The following is a 23292-nucleotide window of genomic DNA, read 5'->3' as shown; positions in this document are numbered from 1 at the left end:
GAACATGTTTGGTGTGACAGGGATTCGAACCCACAACCCTCAGATTGCGAGTCGAGTGCCTTAACCACCTGGCCATGCCGGGCCATTAAACGGTAGAGAAAACGTCGTGATTTATCAAAAAATCACTGACGCCCAGTTTAAATTCCATTTACTAGGCGACAATTTGTTTTTGACTGGGCAACATTTTTTCTGTCGCTCAATCACTATGTTAAACTATGTTCTGGTTAGAACGCAGAAAAATCATTTTATACTGATAAAAATTGTTTAATATATTTAAAAAGATAAAAGAATTAAATAATTCTTACAACAAACGGTGGTAATATTGTTGATGTTTCGGGTCTAAATCACATCACATCTTGGTTCATTCCAACTTATCTGATGATGACGAACACAGCACTAATTCTGGATGTTCTCCACGCGACTGTTCTCGTGTGTAACCTCGGCACATCGATGGTCGTACTCTTATTTTTAGGCCTAAGGGTCAATATTATATTAATCGACCTTTGGCTTGTAAATCAGGATCGGTTATATTCAACACAAATCACGGATTATGCAGTATACACTATTCTACCAAAAGTCATGAGACACGGGTAGTTATGAATAAAGCATGTCTTTATTCCAAGAAATCAATAGTATGTTGCCTGCCTTTGGCCTTAATGACTGCTTCAATGTGTCGTGGAAGGCTGTCTACCAATTTCTGGTAGAAATCTGGTGATATTGTGCTCCACTCCTCCTTTAAAACATGAGTAAGCTCCACTACTGAAGAGGGCCATTTTGGTCTGACCCTAATTCTGCATTCCAGTTCACCCCAAAGATGTTCTGGTTGAGGACGAGGCTATGTTCTGGCCACTGCAATGTTCAAATCACGTGTTTACACCCACGCTTTGTGACATGGAGCATTATCATGTTGGAAGGTGTAAGGGCAGATAACATAAAATTGCCACAATGTAGGACACACAGAATTGTTCAGAACATTAATGTAAGACTCAGCATTCATGGATCCATGTCCTAGTCTATACCACAAGAAACACCCCCCCCCCAAACCATGATACCACCACCTCCAAACTTCACTGTTGGGACAACACACTCAGAAAATATGTATTATCCAGGCATCCGCTATACCCAAACACGTCCATCAGACTGGAAGAGCATGTAGCATGACTCGTCGCTCCACAGGACCGATTTCCATTGATCCACGGTTCAGGTTCGGTGTGCCTTGTCCCATGCCAATCGACAGTGTGCATTTGTTTTTGTTATAAACGGCTTGTGGGCTGCAGCTCTTCGGTGAAAATTCATGGCATGCAACTCTCGTCGTGTCGTGGAAACACACATAGAATTGCCTGTGGCTACTCGCATCTCCAAACACAGATTCTGTAGGGTCTGACGGCGAGATGAGATAACCAGCCTTCTCAAGGCGTGGCGGCTCCTGTCAGTCAGTATTTTACGCCTAACTGGTCGTTTCTTGGGCTCATTGTCACCTGTGGACTTTCATTTCTTCAGTACGTTGCCAATTGTAAGCTTAAGACTGTTTAATTGTTGCGCTATAGCATGTACAGATATGTTTCCCATATGACATCCAACTATCCTTCCCCTCTGAAACTCTGTTAGCTCTTTCTGTGTACTCATCGTTCGGCGTACAAGTTCGAAATAACTTCCAAGCGAACCGCTGATCATCTTTATAGGTCAAACTACTTGCATATTTCGTCGTCACACCCATTTTCCTGCAATCAGAGGTGTGTCGCATGACTTTTGGTAGGATAGTGTATAACCGACTCTGATTTTAAAGCGAATAGTCAGTGAACGATTCACGTCCCATCGTGATAACACTGACGAATCCCCTTTTCCGTCATTTTAATAGTAAAAATCATGACCTTTCACATCGTGTTGTGGTTCTAAAATCTGCCCCAAAGGACAGACAAATGCGGTAACGTCATAAACAACGTTTCATTTTCAATATAGACACTTTATCCCCTAATGGCCTAAATGAAAGATTTTATTTTACTTAAAATGTTTTGCTTTCACCTAAATTAGGTATTAGAGAATTATATATATATATTCAACAGTATTGTTAGAAATGCTTCCTGTATAGTTGTTAACGTGCGTATGTAGAATATTGTGCAACTGTTCTAGAGAAGGGTTTAGGCTCGAAACATCAACATCATTTGTTATGCCAGTTATTTAATATACCAACTTTTAATTATCTTAAACAATTTTTATCAGTCGCGAACTCGAATCCTGTTACCAAACATGCTCGCCTTTTGAACTTTGAGGGCGTTATAATGTGCAGTCAATCCTACTTTTCGTCGGTTAAAGAGTAGCTCAAGAGTTGGCGGTAAGTGGCGTTGACTAGCCTTCCTACTAGTATATCACTTCTAAATTAAGTACGACTAGTCCTCGGAGTAGCTTTGCGTGCGCGAAATTCAACAAAACAAACAAACGTTTCATGCGAGTCACCAGTGGAACGATTGAAGATAAGCATTGCACTAATTAGATTAATATCTTGTTTTATATCTCTATAGGTGGCAGGACACGTTCACCGGCAGCAACCTACCGAACAAACTAAAAATTGGCAGTTTCTTTGCAAAACAAATGCATTTCAAACAAAACTGTACGCGAATCATTGATCTCATTCATTAGTCCTAATCACCACAAGGGCGACATTTGTAACATCTACGAATCTGTTAGAATCATATATTTATGTGATTAACTAACCTTCGTTCAAAAGTCCTTCTAGAGAAGGAATACAAAGTTGCTTAAAATTCTACTGTAATATGTAAAAAAAAAAAAACGTGGCATGACAAAACTGTTTGGGCGTTGCTTAGTGCAACTCGAGAATGTTCTTATCTTGACGACTCGTATTGTTTCTTCCAGTTTTTATTTCAATTTGATAATGCAACAATAAATTTGTTTTCAGATCCGTTGCTAGATCCTGAAACTCACTATCCATGAGTCAATTCAGTTGCAATGACGATTCAGTGAAACTCATAAGTGTGTTGAAATAATTTACTCTGATAACATATACAGGTAGTATGACCAAGTCTTAACGAAAAATATATGCACTGTCATTGATTGTATATATACGTGCAATAGCACATATTACAATGTAAGATTATTGTTCAATACAAAACCCCTTTACACTTTGCCATCGTTATCGCAAGTTTATGTGATACACGTTCAGTTTTGTTTTGTTTTTTCACAGAACAAAATCCTTAATTCCTTTTACAATTCTGGTCAGTTAAATAAAGTAGGGTATCACATACACACAATTCTGGTCAGTTAAAGAAAGTAGGGTATCACACACACACAAAAGATGAAAGGGCTACATTAATATGAAATTTGAAATAATGGAAAGACTTGCGCTCTTCATTCAATATCAGAACTGATGTGTTTGTATTATATTTAAAACAGAAGCGCGAAAAATAAGCGACCTCCTACAGCTCATTATTACTGTTTTATATTATGTAGAACATGTACACTGAATTGACATATTTTACAATCGCAAATCATCAAAAAAAATCATCATCATGGCGCCAATTTGTTAGTTACTAGTGGTTAAAGGTTGGAGATCAATCTCTTTTCACGTGATTTTTGGCTGCACGCAGAGACGAGCACGACAACTGTAAGATTTTATCGTGCCTTTTCATGAAGCGTGCGTGACGCCCGAAGACCGGTACGACTGAAGTATGTTACCTAAACAACATTCCACTATTCGCTTTCGCCGGAGGCTCCGGTTTAAGTAAAGCAGAAAAGATATCCATAGAAGGAGGGGCGAAGAAGTGAGAGATAGGAAACTAAACTAAAATGTGACCTGTGTCTATTCCCCACGGACAGAGTTGGAAATACAATTTTTCACTTTGATTCTGTTATTGTTTGCATGCATCATGTATAAAGTCAAACTTATTAACAGAATCTATAATAATATTTCTTTGTTGCTATAGCTTAAACTACAAGTTTTTATTCAGGATTAGTAAGTAATGAAAGCTTGTATTATTAAAACACCTGTTTTGGTTAGTGAATGCTGTATCGAAAATTATTTTGTTTATGTGATAGGTTTGCCTATATATATTTATGATGAGTTATAACTTAGACATTTTATTACATACAGTGCTCTTTAGATCAAACAGTATATTTTTTTATCCATATGCTAATCCTAGTTTCAGTCATAATAGAATGGCGTCTTCATTAATATAAACTAGCAAAATATGTACATATGTAGAACTTACAACCAAAATAAATTAACGAAAAAATTATATATCTTAAAACAATTTAAATCTCCTTTGTATATTCTGTGAACTTCTGATATGGTTAGAAATAGTGAGTGATATTTACGTAAGTATGCAGTTTGTTAGCATATCGCCTCTTGTTGTGCTGTGTTTTGTTAGCACTGTTGAGTGATATTTACGTAAGCATACAGTTTGTTAGCATATCGCCTCTTGTTGTGCTGTGTTTTGTTAGCACTGTTGAGTGATATTTACGTAAGCATACAGTTTGTTAGCATATCGCCTTTTGTTGTGCTGTGTTTTGTTAGCACTGTTTCAGATAGTCCTTTTTGTGCTGTTTATTTCCTATAAGTTTCATATATTCTCTAGCTGTGTGTTGTATTTTGCTAGTGTTTCTTATAACCCTTTATTGTGCTGTAAGTGTTTTGAATACATGTATGGTATTCGAAAATGTATTTTAATCAGAAAGTACTCCTATAATTATATCGAAACTTCAAGAAAATTTAGCACTGATGCTGTTAATTTATTCTTCTGAATTAATCAGCAACACAAGTGGTTTAAATACTAAAAAAGGTTACTGATGAGAGGTGGAATTCCTCAAAACCGGTATAACTCAGTGACTAGTGGTATACTAAAAAAGGTTACTGATGAATATACCACTAGTCACTGAGTTATACCGGTTTTGAGGAATTCCACACCTATAAAAGGTTACTGATGAGGGGTGGAATTCCTCAAAACCGGTATAACTCAGTGACTAGTGGTGTACTAAAAAATGTTACTGATGAGGTGTGGAATTCTTCAAAACCGGTATAAGTCAGTGACTAGTGGTATACTAAAAAAGGTTACTGATGAGGGGTGGAATTCCTCAAAACCGGTATAACTCAGTGACTAGTGGTGTACTAAAAAAGTTTACTGGTGAGGGGTGGAATTCCTCAAAAACCGGTATAACTCAGTGACTAGTGGTAAATCGAATGACAGAATGAGCTTCACTTTTTCAGTGTTTCATATTATCTTTTGTGTGCTATCTATATTTGTTAGTAGCGTTTCATACAGTCTTTCATTGTACTGTACTTTGTTAGCATTGTTTCATGTAGTCTCTTGTCATGCTGTATTTTAGTAGCATTGTTTCATGTAGTCCCTTGTTCTGCTTTATTTTGTTAACAGTGGTTCATATAGTCCTTTTTGTGATCTGTTTTGTTATCATTGTTACATATAGTCTCTTGTGGTATGGAATAACTTTTGAACATTACCTGTTGTACACACAAAAAAGTTTTAAACTTACTAGAATTCAGAGTATTTTCAAATTTCTAAAATATATTCGACGATATAATTGCAGCATTTCAGGGTAATATTATGAATTTAAAAATGTTTTATTATATTTATGAAAATCGAGGGTAATAACAAGTCTATGTGGGTAATTTAAGTTGTTAGTTTTTTACGTGATCCATTTAAATTAGCTTGAACGAAAATAGAAAGAAAATACTAGGAAATTTTACACGTGACCTTCCTTCTTTAAACTTTAGACATAATTTGTTATTTTAGGATGAGAGAATACCAGTACAATACCATTGTAGAACGATGATATGAAAGGTGATATGGTTTATTTGCTGTTAAGCGCAATGCTGCACAATGAATTGTTTGTGCTTTGCCCACCACAGGTATCGAAACCCAGTTTTTAGCGTTATGTCTTCAGACTTACCGCTGAGTTACTGGAGGGGCATATATACATATAAAGTAGTCCTTTAATAAACACACACATGATTTCTGAAAATGGGGTTGTTTACATCATACAAAAACTTGATTATTATGTATATTACTAGTCTTTGTTTTGTTGTTGTTGTTCTTAAAAACCTTGTAATTTCGGTTATGTTGAAGGTGTTATTCGGAACTATTTCAAACATTTTTCACATTCTACGAAAATAGTTTGTTTCTTCTGAATGTAAATCCGGAATCTTGCATGATCAACGTTTTTGAGAAAGTATCAGTTTATTCGATAGAAAACAAATCTCTGGGTCATTAATGTTTATACAAGTCCACTATATAAATCGTAGACCATATAATCGAGTATATACGAAAATGAATTTACCATATATATAAATAGTTGTAACAGCAAATACAAGTGATGAGTGATTGCCAACACAGTTTCATGTAACATATATAATATCTTTATTTTATTGTATCGTGTAATGTGTGTGTTTTTTTATAGCAAAGCCACATCGGGCTATCTGTTGTGTCCACCGAGGGGAATCGAACCCCTGATTTTAGCGTTGTAAATCCTAAGACTTACCGGTGACCCACCGGGTAATGTGTCGCGTAATGTTCATCCAAATTAACGCGTTTATCGTTAACTGAACGCTCAACACTTAGTTTTCACTTTTCAAAAACAATTAACTGGTTAGCACTATTCTACGAATAACATAACTATCCCTATAATCTGTGTATTTTCTGGTTTCCACAGAAAATTAATATAAAATATACTGATTAGTTATGTGCATCTCTGGAAAATCGTCTATAATTTATGTATAAAATAAATTAAACACACACACACACACATATATATATATAGACACTACTTTAGCACTGCTTCGAGAAAATTACTCGGACGATCAAGAAGAAAGCATGTATATTGGATAGCCTAAAAACTGACATTTGTTTCAAAAGGGAACTAATAGTAATTCTTATAACCTAAATCTAGATAACTGTAAAATAAACTATAATTTAAAATAATCCTCTAGAAATATGATATTGAAATTGTATCTACTAACTAAATTCTCAAACCTTACATTTTAACTATAGATTACTAATACATATCGTATTGTTGATTTTGTATTTGTAAATTCTGTACATTTAATTAAGTTATTGTTAATTGTTTGTTGATTTAATGTAAGTGGCTATTGTTTGGGATGAACAATACTAAGGAAGGGGCAGTGTTACGACAGCAGAGGTCTCGTGACGCTAGTAACACGTCATGCACTTCTAAAACGTTCATGAAACCTCAAGAGGTTGCTAGATTTCGGTATTCTTGCACATATACGACGGTCAGGACGTGACGGCAACAATGTGTAATTGAACTGCAGACAGAGAGAGACATATTGTTGAGCACGTGAGGCGTTCGTTGTGAATTATAGCGTTTGTTATAGCTCGACTGTGGAAATTAAGTGTATCGTAAAGTTGTATTTAGAAAGAATAAACCAGTTTATATAAGAAAGGACTTGTATCGCTAAAGTTTCTTCAGAAAGAAATTATACGGAATTAAGCTACCAGAGACGTAACAGTATAAAAACTAGATACGATACTAGGGTTCCAAAAACATCTGGTGAGGCCGCCAAATTGGAGCAGTCAATGCTCCAGCTGCATTACATCTCTCTGCATGTTGCAGTAACGTTATCTTTCATTGGCGGGTTCTTTTAAATAATTCAGCGGTCAGTCCACATGACTGGACCAAATTACTTCAATTCTTCCTTTAAAGCTTCTATAAGCTTGTACACTTTCATAATTTGTTGTAGACCTACGTTACAAATGACGTTCAAACCTCATTAACAATACTAGGACGAACAAAATATCCACTTACCTTACCAAGTAACTTAATGAGCATAATAGAATACCCAAACCCAAATACTGCACGAAAACACACTGTGATTTAACTCTGTATCTTGAAAAAAACTCTATCTTCAAATAACTGTATACTTTCTTAACTATATCCTTGACTATCTTTCAACTCACTCTAAACATTTCACAACTGCTTCGTATTTGTAATCTAGCTTCAGATATACAAGAGAAATTTGATGTCAACTTTGAACATTCTAAGCATTCTAGGCCTATCTCAACATCATGCGCCCTCTACCTAAAATACAAATTACAATATCAAAAATATAGCTTACTACACTGCCTCCTCCTTGAATTGTGAAGTTCCTTGAATAATTCTAATAAAAAAACAAAACCAAATTGTCCATTCACCAATTCTTTTTTATGGTTTTCTCTCCCTATTCCCATAGTATAAGGAAGAGATAGCATCTTGTCATTGGCTGTCCTGTTGCTGGTGAGTTCTTTTGCCACTTTAAATTATCTTTTGAAACATCATTGATGATGGTATATTGTCAATAGCTTCATGTGCTGCTGTACAATAATCCATCAGTAAAAGTGTCAGATCTTGATCCCACGTTTTCTGATGTACGTCTCCATTATGCTGTCAGAAGATGGATGAATGGCTGTTGTCCTGGTCTTTTAATACACGGGGTGTGACAAATTTCAACAGATAACTCCATTTCAAATTTTCCTTCCTGATTTGAGTGGTTCCATTGGCAAACCAAATCTTGAGACAAACTTGTTGACGAGTTTCTTTGCAAGATCTCTTGCTTCCTGGTTAAGAATGGCATATGCTTCTAGCCGTTTGATGAAACAGTTCATCATAACCATGATGTACCCATTCTCACTGTTGCTTTGTAGAAGAGAAGCAAGCACGTCAACAGCAGTTCTCTACAGTGATGCTCAAATACAATATTGCTGTAGCTGCCTATACTGTTTCTTTCATGGACCTTTCCACATACAGTAGAGCTCAAATGCTCTACACAAATTCTACACAGACCCTCGACACCCAATCCTGTAGAAGGTTTTTCTTACTCACCCAAGAATCTTCTTAACACCTAAGTGTCCAACTATTAGAAGGTTGTGGAGATGACAGAGTATTTCAGAATGTATGAACTTTGTAAATACCTGCTGTAGTTGTTGTTTTTGCCCACTGATATTTTCCCATTTCCGACATAAGTCATCTTGTAAGCATAAGGAATCCAACTGCGCCTAATAAATCTTAGTTTTCAGGCTGTTTCCAATGAGATTCTTTCTGCAAAATTTTTGAGCCACTAAATAATAGGTTTTAAATTCATAACCTTTGCCTATACATCTTTCATATGAATGTTGGACCAAATCACTTCTTTAACATCACTTGTGGATACTATGTCTTGGACTACAATTTGCTGTAATTTAGGTTCACAGTCTTTTCTGTCCTGTGCTTCCCTCCTCTCAGTCTTCATTAACACATGATCTTCAGCATAATGCATTAGTATTTTTGTTGTTCTAACCAGGACAATTTACGATGTTAAAGTTTTATGCCTAGAGTTTTTAAAGCCATCTTGCTATTTGGATTCCTGGTTCACCAGCCACTTCAATGCTGCATGACTGATCCAGAGTCTAAACCTTTGTCCATATAAATGGAAGTGACTCAGAGCTTGAACACATAGTAGCTTTTTCGAGTTGTGCAATATCTCCTTTCTGAAGCATTCACTGCCTTACTATAGTAGGCAATCAAATTTTCTTTTTCCGTGCTGTAGATGTAACAAACCTGCTTCCATTTAAAAATCCCCACCATCTGAATAGTTTTCCAGAGTTGGGTAGGTTAGAGTATTAGTTAATTAATTCTTCAGTTTGTTGAATGCTTGGTCCCAATCAATATTCCAACACAACTTATATGGCTTCTCATGTAATTTGTGTATAGAATGAGCTATGTCAAAAATTTTTTCAGAATGTTTATAGTAAGAGCACAATCTAAAACATCCTCTTACCTCACGCAGATTCTTTGATGTTGGCCAATTCTGGACAGAGTCAGTCTTCAATGGATATGTAGACACTTTTTCCATCCTGACTACATATCCCAAGTGGTGTAGTGGAGCTGAAATGGGCCGACAACACCACTCTTGTACTTTTTATTTTTGGTACAATTAAAATACATGTATTTCTGAAATGAACTTAAACTGTAGATAAGTTATTTTACATTATTTTCCATGTTTCAAATGCTGAATTTGAAAATAATAAAATGGTTTAAAATGATAACTTAAAAGTATACACAAATAATATATATTTTGTGATCTGGAGATGCTATTTAATTAAACTGCAAATAATTTACCAATTGTATCTTTGTGACACAGATATACTAGTTGGTTATATAAACTTAATTGATAAGTAAGGTAACTATATACAAATTAATGCATGAATGGCAGCCTATAGGGATGAAAATGAGTAGGAGTTAGTTGGTGCTCTGGCATAAATAATTTTACCATTATATCACTGTGTGCCCCAGGAAACTCATCTGTTGACAGAATAATTTACACTTTTTGGAATTCAGCTTAAGTTTCTTTTTCTTCGACCATTCAAGAACCGTCCTTAGTTTTCCATTATTTCATAACTATTATCAAAAGTTTTCCGTGTATGGTTATGTCATCTAAGTAGATGAGTAGGCAATTCTAGGGTAATTCAGACGGAGCACATTCCATTAATAGTTGGAATGTAGCAGGAGCATTACATAATCCAAAAAGCAACACGAAATTGCGATAGTTGCTTTGTTGACTTCCACTTGCAACATCTACTTTTAAGACTCAAAGCTGAAAAACATTTTGATCCCAATAGAGCATTCCGGGTAGTCAGTCCGTGGCAATAGGTAGACATTCTTCTTTGTAGCTTCATTCACCTTCCAGTAATCCACATAGAACCTTGTACAATTCTTTCGGGTACAACACTCCAAACCTGTTGAACATGGTAGTTATTATGGCTCTCAGGTGGAAGGCAAATTAATGTTGTCATAGTGGTCTTTTAAATGGATATCAAAATGGATGGCTTTTTATTCAGTGTTCCACCTGTTTACTCTGGTATGACTCCCTTGGTACATTTCCATCATAGTCCATTGGTTTCTTTGTTGGCTGATGTTGAACTGGCCGGTTAAATGTTGGAAATGGATTTGGTACTACCATGGCTGGAATATTCCAGAAAGGTCCTCCAGTAATAAGTGGTACAGCAGTAGTAATAATACACATGGACTAATAAGTCTTTTATTCCACACTTAGCAGTACATGGCATTTTTCATTGGAATTCTTGAGCTCATGCAGAAAGAGGTATGGCTGATTTAATCTTTGCATATAATAATTCGTTTCCCAAATGTCTTATTCTGTCACCAATGTTCTTTTCTACTTCAGTGACGTTCTTTCCTACCTCGTTGAGGTCTTTCTTTACTTCACCTTTGACTTTATTGATATCCTTTCGTGCTTCATTTCCTTGTTATTACAGCCTTTTAATACTTCTTTAGTCTTATTATTGTAACCTCTCTCTCTGTACATCCCCGATAGGTTCATCCATTTTGTCTTCAATCACAATGATATTTATTTTCAAACCTTCTGTACGTAGTATTTCTTCTAATTTTCTCTCCCATTCTACCTTGTCTTATTTTACTCTTCTGCAAACTTCCTTTTGATCTTCTTTAAATATTCTGTTTTATTCTTCTAAATTTTTATGTCATTCCTCCTGATCTTATCTTAATGTGAGACAGTAATATGTCTTCGGATTTGCAACACTACAGTCAGGGGTTTAATTTCACTCGGTGGACACAGCAGATAGCCCAATGTGGCTTTACTATAACACAACACACACACTTTCTTATCAATTTCAGCATCACAAGTAATCCTTGAATCTAATCACTTGACCTCGTGGTCGCCATCTTCAACAGTTGAAATTCCATTTCAAGTGTATTCCAAAATAAATCCCACTTCTGACATCAAATGTTGTAAAGTTTTCCTTTCTTTGCTGGTTCTCCTAAACTGTCAGGTGAAAAATAATTCAACGTCCAGCTCACTTAATGAGACGAAATTAGTTTATTTTCTCCTTTAAACGTTTCTTCGAGCTCAAATCAAAATAGAACTGTCGTAATTTGTTAGGCCTACATTTACAACTGACATTATACCTCTCTATCAAGAATACTAGGATTGAAATAAGTTATTCTACTTACTCGTACAGAGCCTTATATCAACTAATGTGACGCTTCACTGAACGTCGTATATTAATAACCTACGCGTGTGCTTCATATTTCTAGGTCTAACTTCAACTTAAGTTATTAACATCATCAACGACTAGCAGCTCTATCTAGCTAACAAACAAATTACAATATAAAAAATATATTACAACAATATATTAGAAAATGGTGTACTTATCGACATAAATCAATTTTAGGTTGTTTTTCTCATATAAGGTTTCGATTGGCCATATAATATGGTCTTCTGTTATCAAATCACCTGATTTCTGTTTTATTTTTAAGTTACAGTAATTTTTTATTATTATTCTGCAAGATAAACGTATTATTCATAAATGCAAGTAAAAGTCAGGTGGTGTAAGTCTTGGATTGCATCATTTATTTATGAGTTGGCACTTTATACAAATTCCTGAAAAATGACGAACAGACAAAAAAGAACAAAGAAAACTTAAGGATTAGTGTATTTTTATTTAATACGTATTACAATCCATTTTTTATTTTTATCCAGGGCTGGATTTCTTATTGGTCTGAATATAGTACCTGTTTTTTTTTGTTTGTTTTTTCTATCTTGTATTTATTTCTCTTTTAGTAATCAATGTTATAATGTTTATATATTCTATGTTCTTCTTTGGTGTCCTCCAGTAACACAGCAGTATGTCTGCGGACTCACAACACTAGAAAATGGGTTTCAATGCCCGTGGTGGGCAGAGCACAGATAGCCCTTTGTGTAGCTTTGTGCTTAACTTCAAACAAACAAACAAATACACACACGATGCTATGCTTAAAAATACTAAGCAATTCATGGGGAAATTTTTTCCATCAGAACTGTTTTAGTATTGTACTCATTTTTTTAAAAAGTACTGTTTTGAGTTAAAGTAGTCCAAAAACATAGCTCTCAGTAACGAAATGACGCTTAAAAGTTAAAGCAGCAAAACACTTCTCACTAGACACTCGTGTTGTGCGCGTGCGATGATTGGTTGCTAAGTGCTGTACACAAACAGTGTGCGAGATTTGAGAAAGATACTTGCGCAGTGGTATTATTGTGTAAGTAGAAATTACTTTTCAATAAGTGTATTAGTATGTGTATTTTTGGTTTGTAGAAATATTGCTTTCGATAAAATAATCGTAATAAATATCCAAGATTTAATAAATGTTAGGTTATTACGTAGACACATTCAGTAATGATAGGCAACATTATTGAGGCAAGCTTTAAATTTCAAAACAAAATACCAAAGTTAGAAAAACAGAAAACACATTAAAGTAAATAACACTTGTGAGCATATCTATGCTGTGTATGAGGTAGTGATTTTATTTATTTATCCTTTATTAATGTAGGAAGTAGATAGTCAGTAGAATTAAAGAACATGTTTACTGTTCTCAGTGCCGTCTCAAGTTCAAAAATTGAAAGGTGCGAAAATTTGCGTTTTCAAATTTTTCTTTATTTTTCTGTACTTTACAAAATGTTAAATATTTTAAAAAATTCAGAATACAAAGCACAAAAATCGTACGTAGTAGAAAAATACATATAAAAAACAAAAACTTCACGAGCTTTTAACATGGAAAACTTTCCCTTAATTTGTCCATATTAATTTCTCTGGCCGTTTCACTTTCTATAGAAATTATAGCTACAACGTTTACTTTCTCTTCTCGCATTATGAATCGCAAAACTAAAACTATCCGAAACTAAAGTTTATAAAAAATCTTTCACCATTTGCTACACTACCGGCAAAGTTAATAAAATTTTTTGGGCAATAAACGTATTTATAAAAATTTCTTTTGTTTAGTTTTTAGACGTATAAAATATGACATTATCTGGAGTTGAATTTTCCGGTATTCGATGGAATATTAATCTAAATTAATTATACAAATTTTCACCACAACTATTCCTTTTCTCTTTATTTGTCAATATTTGTTTCAATTTTTTTACAATTTTTGCGCCCCTAAAAATTTGCAGTGGGTTCTTTGAGCCTTTCGAACCCGTCTTGAGCCCGTAATGGCTGTTTCTTATTTTTAAAATGCCTAAAATAATTTTCTTGTTCAAACACTTATCTGAATCATTACAGGAAACTTTACTTCCTAGTAAATATAATTTTGTATTATACAATGTGAAGGTTGGTAAATAATTAGTGTTTATAATGGATTACTTGTTTTTTCTTAAAATTCAAATCAGTAACTGCTAAAAAAGCGTGAACTAACTTCGATAACATTTCTTCATAAAAATAGCAACAACAAAAAACACTATTTACTGAACGCAAATGAAAAGATTCAAAATCACACTAAAATCACATGCATAAAATCAAAAACAGTCAATATATTTCGACTGACCCATTCATTTATCATTAGGACATTCGTCTCAACTCAAATATTGTATTTATTAGTTCACATGGCCTACGCCGTTTCTTGATTTTTAAGCAGATTATGTGATAAATGAGATATGTATATAAAACAGAAAAATGCGAAGATTATAAAATCAAGAAATTATACTTTATACTTAATTAAAAACCTTTAGTTGTATTTCTAATTTTCTTCGTGACATTTCGTTTGATTGAATAATTGTGAAGCACAAAAAAGCTACACAATGCGCTATGTGTACTGAAACCACAACGAGGAACGAAACACGGCTGCTGGTGTTATAAGTCGTCAGACTTACCGCTGAGCTTGTAAATGGTGAGGACGTTTCGATCAGACTCTCCGTTGCGTCAGCGAGTCACATGACTAGTGTGACGCCACGTTTCTAGAACTATCCTGTACCTTGGCGAATGCTCTAGCATTTACTAGTCTGGTATATAAAAGAGGGTGACAACGTGACGGGACAAGAATGTAATGTGTGTGTAGGTAATGAGTAATTGAACTGCAGTCAGAGAGAGACGTATTGTTGAAGTTAACGTTCGTTGATATAGCGTTTGTTTTAGCGCGATTGTTGAAAACGAGTGTATCGTAAAGTTATATTCGGAAAGAATAAACCAGTTTTATTAAGTAAGGACTTGTGACGCTAAAGTTTCGTCGGAACGAAGTTACGGAAAGTTAATTAACAAACGGAGACGTAACATCTCTTTTACGAGCCTAAAACATCGCTTTATTTAGCTAACTTATTAAAACAATAACATTCAACCTAAAACTGTGATCATATTTCAAGCAAATGCTCTTTTCAGCTAACTTATGAAGTTCTGACAACTGAGAATATTTTTTTATTTCCTCAATTCCTTCTGGTTAGGACCGTTGAGCTATCATCACTGTTATCAGAAGATTAAACTCTGTGGTATTAAAAGTTTATTCTATATTAAATCACAACTCGTTTTGGGATTACCAGTCATCAGTTTTAGTCCATGTAAAAAACACAAGTCAAAAGTTTTCGTCATTGAATAGTATAACTGTTATAAATTTTAAGTACGAGTTACAAAGAAAAGTACACTTACATTTCCTACAACGCCTCTTACACTAGGCTACAGCCGTCCTCCTTGATACACAGTGACAAACTTCAAAGTACAGGAATAATGGTAAACTTATTTGGTAGTCTTTGTCATGTACAGCATGTCACTACACAAAAGCGATTGTTAAGTAACATTGCCAGCAATTTTTTCAAGTAAACCTAATCACAAATAACTCTGACTCGTAAATATCTGAATCAACACTAACTACGTACCAAAAATAATTTCCCTGTATACACACACACACACACACACACACGACAAAAACAATCTAAAAAAAATACATAGTCTTGCTTTTGACATAATACCTTCATTGTTTATCCACGTCAGAAAAGGAAATAAATTGAAAATATACACCATACTTGAGTGTTGCGTATCGTAAACAAAAGTAATTCTTTGCACGTGTAAAAATATTGATTTTCGGCAATTTATATGAACTACAAATTCCTGAATTTTCTACTCTTGTCAAAATACTATAAAATGTATAAAGATAAGTAAGTTGAAAAAAATTCATATTGTTAAAAAGGGGTTTCATCATACAAAGAAAAAACGGCGCGAACGATGATTGATTTTCTCTACTTTAGAAAGAGAAATTTTACAAATTCAAAATTTATATATTAAAAATATATATTTTATAGATGACGTAGGCTAAATGCACTAAAATATTTTGATTAGATTTGTAATATCTGATTTAATATTATACTTTGTGTTTGTTTGTTGTTAAGCACAAAGCTATATAACTGGCTATCTGCACTGTGCACACCATAGGTATCGATCGAAACATGATGTTTAGCGTTATAAGAACTTGTAAGATATGTTTGCCGCTTCGGTTCTTAAATGTTTTACTCTATAATTTTTATGCATATCGTAAAAAGCTACTTAGAAAAAAACGAAATATATAGATGATTATCAACAGGTACAAGTCATTCAAGCTTATTCTTATATTAAGGATTCGTAACTCAATATTGTACTACCTTACCATATATTGTATTAATATAAACACAACTGAAGGAGTAGTAACTACTGTAAGCTAAGTATTTAGAGTGTAATAGACGTACTACTCTATGCTCAGCGTACAATTGTTTCAAGAAACCCCTACGCTTACCTGATTTTGTCTACTGCTTGATACTGTCTGCGATTATTACAGAAATCTTCTCGTCACGACTTTATTTTACTAAATACTTTTTTTTAAAATATAAAACAGTTGTCTAAGACAAAATCCTTTTGTTCGACAAAGAGACTCTGCGCTGGATATTCTTGCCAACAGATATTGAGGAATGGTAGATGGGTACATTACCTCGATTGCTAAAGATTCTGCCTTTAGTTGCTGGAAGACAGTTTTGTCTTACCCAATACCTTCGTAAAATTTGTAACAAGAGCACAGCAGAAACTAGTTTGTGATTGGCCGAGAAGTAGTTCTACATGTTTTCTAGCCGGGCTGACGCTAACTGAATTGACCAAGCCCGAAAGTGCTAGGTATGCATAACAATCTAGTTAGCGAAGCCCGTTTCAAGCCAGCATTTTTTGCAACCTTGGAGCCTGTTAGTTGCTTCGAGAGACCATTATCTTGAAGTTTTGAAATTCATTTACCTTCACAACCGTCATTCTATAAGATGGTGATATTAGTCAGTGTCTATCTATACATCTTCAACATTGTTTTGATGAAAATATATTTTCAACTAACGTAATTTGTTCTGTATTATCGATGCAAATCATGTTTTACATAATACAAACTGAGTTTTCTGGATGTATTATTCGAAATGTGGACATTTAATAATCCCGTGTTCCTGCTCAGTTAAATTTGGTTTTTGTTTTACTATTTTATGTTTTGTTATAGGCCTGTTCTTTAATCCTGTTCCCCCTGTGGCTCAGCGGTAAGTCTGAGGGCTTTTTCACGCTAAAAATCAGGTTTCGAAAAACGAGGTGGACAGATCACCGTTGTCTAGTTTTATGCTTAACAACAAACGGCCTGGCATGGCTAGGTGGTTAGGGTGCTCGACTCGCAATCTGAGGGTCGCGGGTTCGAATCCCCGTCACGCTAAACATGCTCGCCCTTTCAGCCGTGGGGGCGTTATAATGTGATGGTCAATCCCACTATTCGTTGGTAAAAGAGTAGCCCAAGAGTTGGCGGTGGGTGGTGATGACTAGCTGCCTTCCCTCTAGTCTTACACTGCTAAATTAGGGACGGTTAGCACAGATAGCCCTCGTGTAGCTTAGCGCCAAATTCAAAACAAACAATTTAACCTCGTAGGGTTTTAATATATTTTTCAAGAGTATCTTATTTTGATTTTAATTTCTTTTATGTTTGAATTTAAGAGCATAATATGGTACTTTTGAATACAACATCTTTACTAACGTGCTTCAAGTTCACAAGATATATGTTTAAGATCTTTACCCATTCTTGCTTTGTTTATTAGCAAATATCACTTCGACTATTACTTCTTATGCCTGATCGTTTGATTGATATATTGTTCAAAATAATTTTCCTCTACACTGAAACTTGCTTCGTGTTTAATTATTAGTCTCTGAAGGCCCTTTATCTAACCGCCATGTTCTATTTTATAAAAATTATTTTCATTTGGATCTTCTCTCTTACGGTAAAACTATTGTTTTATCAGGAAAGTGTCTTCCAAATGTGGCTACTGATATTTTCATTATCTACCAGTATGGTCTGTCCTATCACATTTTTTTTTGTATATCTGTAAATATTATATTCATATCATTAATATCACATCTAAAATGATTTTTTTATCACTGAAAATTTTAAAATTTGGTTTATCTGTTGTACTTAGAGATATTGGGAAAAACGAGAATTTTGCTGTCTTGATAAGGTGACATTTCCTTTAAAATATCCCGAATCAGTAAACTTAAACTTGTCTTACTGTGAATGACATGTAGATAGTAGCTGCAGATAAACAAACAACATGCCAAAGTAGGAGCAGAACGGGGCATTGCGCTATATTACAAGAAAATAGAATTTGGGAATTGAAAACCTGCAAATAGGGATAGTAAAAAATAAGTAAGGAAACAAGGTTGAAGATACTGTCTGTATTGTTTACTCAAACTACAAATCTATATCTAGACTCCATCAAATGTAATTCTAGATAACAGCATGAAGCCAAAATAGAGGTTTGTAGTTTGAGTAAATAACGTTTACAGTATCTCCAGTCTTGTTTCCTTACTTTTTTATGATCCCTATTTGCAGGTTTTTAAAATTCCTAATTTTTTACTTATCTTGTTTGCTGGCTTTTTTATGCTTAACTATGGGCAAACGATTACTTGATGTGTTAGCTAACTTTATACATTGTAATGATAATAAACATAGCTAGTAGCTAGCTGACACTGTTCATGATGATTCACTGGAGCTATTGCCTATTTGATCGCATTAGTTCAAGATGTAAAATGTTAAGATGCAGTTGAAGATTTGTTTGAGAATATAGTGAGCATTTATAGTTTCTGTATAACTAAATTGTCTATATATAATGCATAGCAATGGGCAAACTTATACCTAGACTAAAATGCGTCCCCAATTCATGATGTTAGAAAAACACGTAGATTCAAGAAGTCTTGATAGAAATGAATAAAAACCTTATTACCCAAGCGCTTTCGAAATGTGGGCCTTTCTTCTTCTTAAGGGCAAACTGGGAATGGTGGTGTAATCTAATGAGTGATATATATATAAAAAGAGTTTAGTGACGTCATGAAGGTCATCCGGTTTTCGAGGAAATGTTTAGTCTATTTCTCTATGTACTTTTGTAAGCATCTCATTTCCCGTACAATGTAGCCGATGGTGAGAGTATATGTGAAAAGGTGTTAGAGATATTTTACTTCAGAAATGGATAAATATATGTATATTTAAAACCATACTTAAATGTTTAATTAAAATAAAGGTGACACTTGGAAACTGATTGAAAATCATATTTTATGCTAATCAATTTATAAAAACAGGTATGGAAAATTATCTTAAATAAATAGTAAGTTTTTAGGAAATTCAGCGTTCGCATTACACGAAAAAGTCAGCAAAGAATAAAATCATTTTTCTCACAACGATGAAACCAATGAACGGAGATTACTAATTCCAGGAGCTAGATTAATTCCGAAAGGTTGAACAGTGTTTAGATTAGCAATCCAATAAGATTCTTTGATTTTTCTATCTGCTTTAGTTTTGAATCCTGTTTCAATGCAGATGAGAGTAACATCGTTAATGGAATGACCAGGTTGGTTAAAGTGTTGAGCAACAGGGAGATCTTTTTCGGTGTTAATACAAGATTTATAGTTGTTGAAACGTTCTCTAAGAGTTGTTTGTGTATGTCCTACATATTGGTAATTACACTGTATAAGGTAAATGGTGTTTGTTGTTTAACAAGTCATTTCTTTGGATATTTTAAAGTGTCTTTGATTGTGCTTGTCAAAAAATGAGTCAGTAGTTCTTATGAACTTGCAGGTTTGACAATGGGCTTTATTAGATGGACGACAAACATTTTTGAGCGGGATGTAATTCACTTTTGTGTGAACAAGGATATTATTTAGAGTTCTGCTTTTTCGGAAGGAGACAATAGGAACTTCAGGAAATATCTGTTTTTGAGTTTAAAATGAATGGTAATAATAAGAGGAATTCTATTTGCAAGTTTAGTATTGCTCTGATTTAGGATGTTTTTCGGCTAAGTGTTGCTAGCCTTTTCAGTTTTTCTGTCGATTTAGGTATCTTTATATCCTCTTTGTAACATGGTTTGTTTTAGATCCTTGTTGTGTTTTCTGTAGTCTGTTTCATCTGAGCATATCTTCTTTATTCTAAGAGCTTGACTGCAGGTAATGTTTCGTTTAGTGTGAGAGGGGTGACAGCTTTTATAGTGAAGGTATTGTGGCCTATCTGTCGGTTTTTTTGTATAAGTCAGTGTGTAAAATTCCGTCTTTTAGAAAAACAGTGACGCCAAGAAAGTTAATCTGGGTAGGCGAGTAAACTTGATTGTTTTGTGAAAGGAGTTTGCATGTGAGATAAATTCTTTAAGTGATTTAAGACCGGCTGTCCAAATGAAAAATATGTCGTCTATGTAACGTTTCCATATATGAAGTTTACAGGGATTAGCTGTAAAAGCTGGTTTTCAATATGACCCATAAAAATGTTGGAATAATTGGGAGCCATTTTGGTACCCATTGCAGTACCGTTAACGTGAATGTAATGCTCGTTATTGAATCCGAAGTTGATCAGAGTTGAAACCAGGCTGATTGTCAGTTACTTTTGAGATTTAGATTGGTTAGAAAGATTTAATGCGGACTTTCGAGTTTGTAGTCCTTATCATGCGGAATATTGGTGTAAAGGAAGAAACATCCATCGTGCAAAGAAGACTGTTGGGTGGTAACTGTCCGTTAGTATTAATATCTTCTGTGATGTTAAGAAAGTGGGGTAGTATCCTTTATGTACGAGGGGAGTGTACATGTAATACATTTTATGTGTTGGTCAATAAAAGTGGACTGCTTTTCAGTAACCATGTTTATATTAGAAATTAAGGGTCGGCCAGGATTGTCTGGTTTGTGTATTTTGGGAAAGAGATAAAATCTACCAGGAAAAGCTTGTCTGGGTATCAAATACTGAAAGGTCTCTTTATTCATTTTACTGTTTTGGAGGAGTTCTTTAAGTTTATCAGTTATGGTCTTAATAAAATGAGTTGTAATAAGTCCGGAACGATCGCGCCCAAAGGATGCCGCCTCACGCTGATTGGCTGCCTCAGGGGAGGGGCGTGTCATTATCGAAGATGAAGACGTCATAGTTCCAAGAACCGCCACCAGGGGCGCGTCGTTAGGGGGCGCGTTGCTAGGTCTCCATGACAGGCGGCCATGATGTTATAGTTCCAAAAAGTGTTACCAGTGGGCGCAAACTAACTAATGTAGGTCTGAATTTATAGTTTGATACCAGACAGACGGCCATAATGGATGATTACGTAATAGTACCACAACGTAGAGAACATGTTTCTAGGCTGCCATGACAGTTGGTCATGACTCATACAATACATGTCTCATCATGTCGATAATTAATCATTTATTAATCAAATCACACTTAAAAGGTTTGGTTTGGTTTGTTTTGAAATTCGCGCAAAGCTACACTAGGGATATCTGCGCCAGCCGTCCCTAATCTAGCAGTGTAAGACTAGAGGGAAGGCAGATAGTCATCACCACCCACCGAATAGTGGGATTGATCGTCATATTATAACACCCAACGGCTGAAAGGTCGAATATGTTTGGTGAGACGGGGATTCGAACCTGTGACCCTCAGATTGCGAGTCGAGCGCCCTAACCACCTGGTTACTTAAAAGGACGGTTAACTCTAATTCATTAAATCATTTATAATTAATTCGTCCTTAAAAGAATGCTTAACACTAATTTGTTTGTTTTTGGAATTTCGCGCAAAGCTACACGAGGGCTATCTGCGCTAGCCGTCCCTAATATAGCAGTGTTAGACTAGAGGGAAGGCAGCTAGTCATCACCACCCACCGCCAACTCTTGAACTACTCTTTTACCAACGAATAGTGGGATTGACCGTCACATTATAACGCCTCCACGGCTAAAAGGGCGAGCATGTTTGGTGGGATGCGGATTCGAACCCGCGACCCTCAGATTGTGAGTCGAGCGCCTTATCCACTTGGCCATGCCGGGCTAACACTAATTAATTAGTTAATCCTAAAAAGGACAGTGAATGCTAAATCATTAGTTAATTAATTAATAATTAAACCATCCTACCACAAAGTAGAGAACGTTTTTCTAGTCAGTCATGACTCATACATGTCTCAACAAGAATATAATTAATTCATTAATTCGATAGTTCATTAAATCGTTATAATTAGGACATCAAACACTAATTCATTAAATGATTTATAATTAATTCATCCTAAAAAGGACAATTAACTCTAATTAGTTAATCCTAAAAATGACAGTGAATGCTAATTCATTGGTTAATAATTAAATCATCCTACCACAAAGTAGAGAACGTGTTTCTATGCCGCCATGACTCAACAAGAATATAATTAATCACTCATTCAGTTAATTATAACACATTGTCGCTATATTAGATGAAGATTTCAAATCGTTGACAATGGCCAGTTTCGACTTATCTAGCAGCAGTGATAACTTTATTTAAAATCAAAAACAGGACAAAGGTTTTGTTTCCTTAAACATTTCCATCAGGATTTATTACACTGACAATCAATATCACAACAATTACACACAGAACATACTAATTTGTCTAAAATATCTTGGGGAACACCAATCACCGTGTTGGCATCCCCCTTTTCAAACACAATTTCACATGTATATGTTACAAACTTTGCAATTGTCATATGACTAGATTTAATTATATTACAATCCTAATAATTAATTTTGTTACAACTAAAAATAATGAATGCACGACTTACATTTATCCATTTTTTTTAAAGTTACAAAACATTGAAACTAACTCATAAACGCGATCCCGAACTTATCACTGCTGTTAGATAAGTCAAAACTGGCCATTGTCTATGCCCTCAACATACAGTATTTGAAATCTTCATCTAATATATGTCAACAATGTTTCGAAACATGATATAATTAATAATAATAATAAAATCTCACATATTTAAGTAGATTCGATCTTTCCTTCTGTTCTAAGCCGGTTGATACAGTCTGACCATTTGCTGTATGTCATATAAATACATAGATAGTGTGTTATAATTTACTTTTATTCTAATAAAATTTTCCCGTAAATATTAAATATATTGTAAATACGTAGATAGCGACAGTGTGTTATAAATAACTTTTTATTTTAATAAAAGTTTTCCGTAAATGTACACCTGGAAAAAAGTTAAGCACCCCCAAATATTTTTCA

The sequence above is a fragment of the Limulus polyphemus genome, unplaced genomic scaffold, assembly GCF_000517525.1.
Source record: "Limulus polyphemus unplaced genomic scaffold, Limulus_polyphemus-2.1.2 Scaffold895, whole genome shotgun sequence".
In the NCBI taxonomy this organism is placed as follows: Eukaryota; Metazoa; Arthropoda; class Merostomata; order Xiphosura; family Limulidae; genus Limulus; species Limulus polyphemus.
This window is presented reverse-complemented; position numbering follows the sequence as displayed.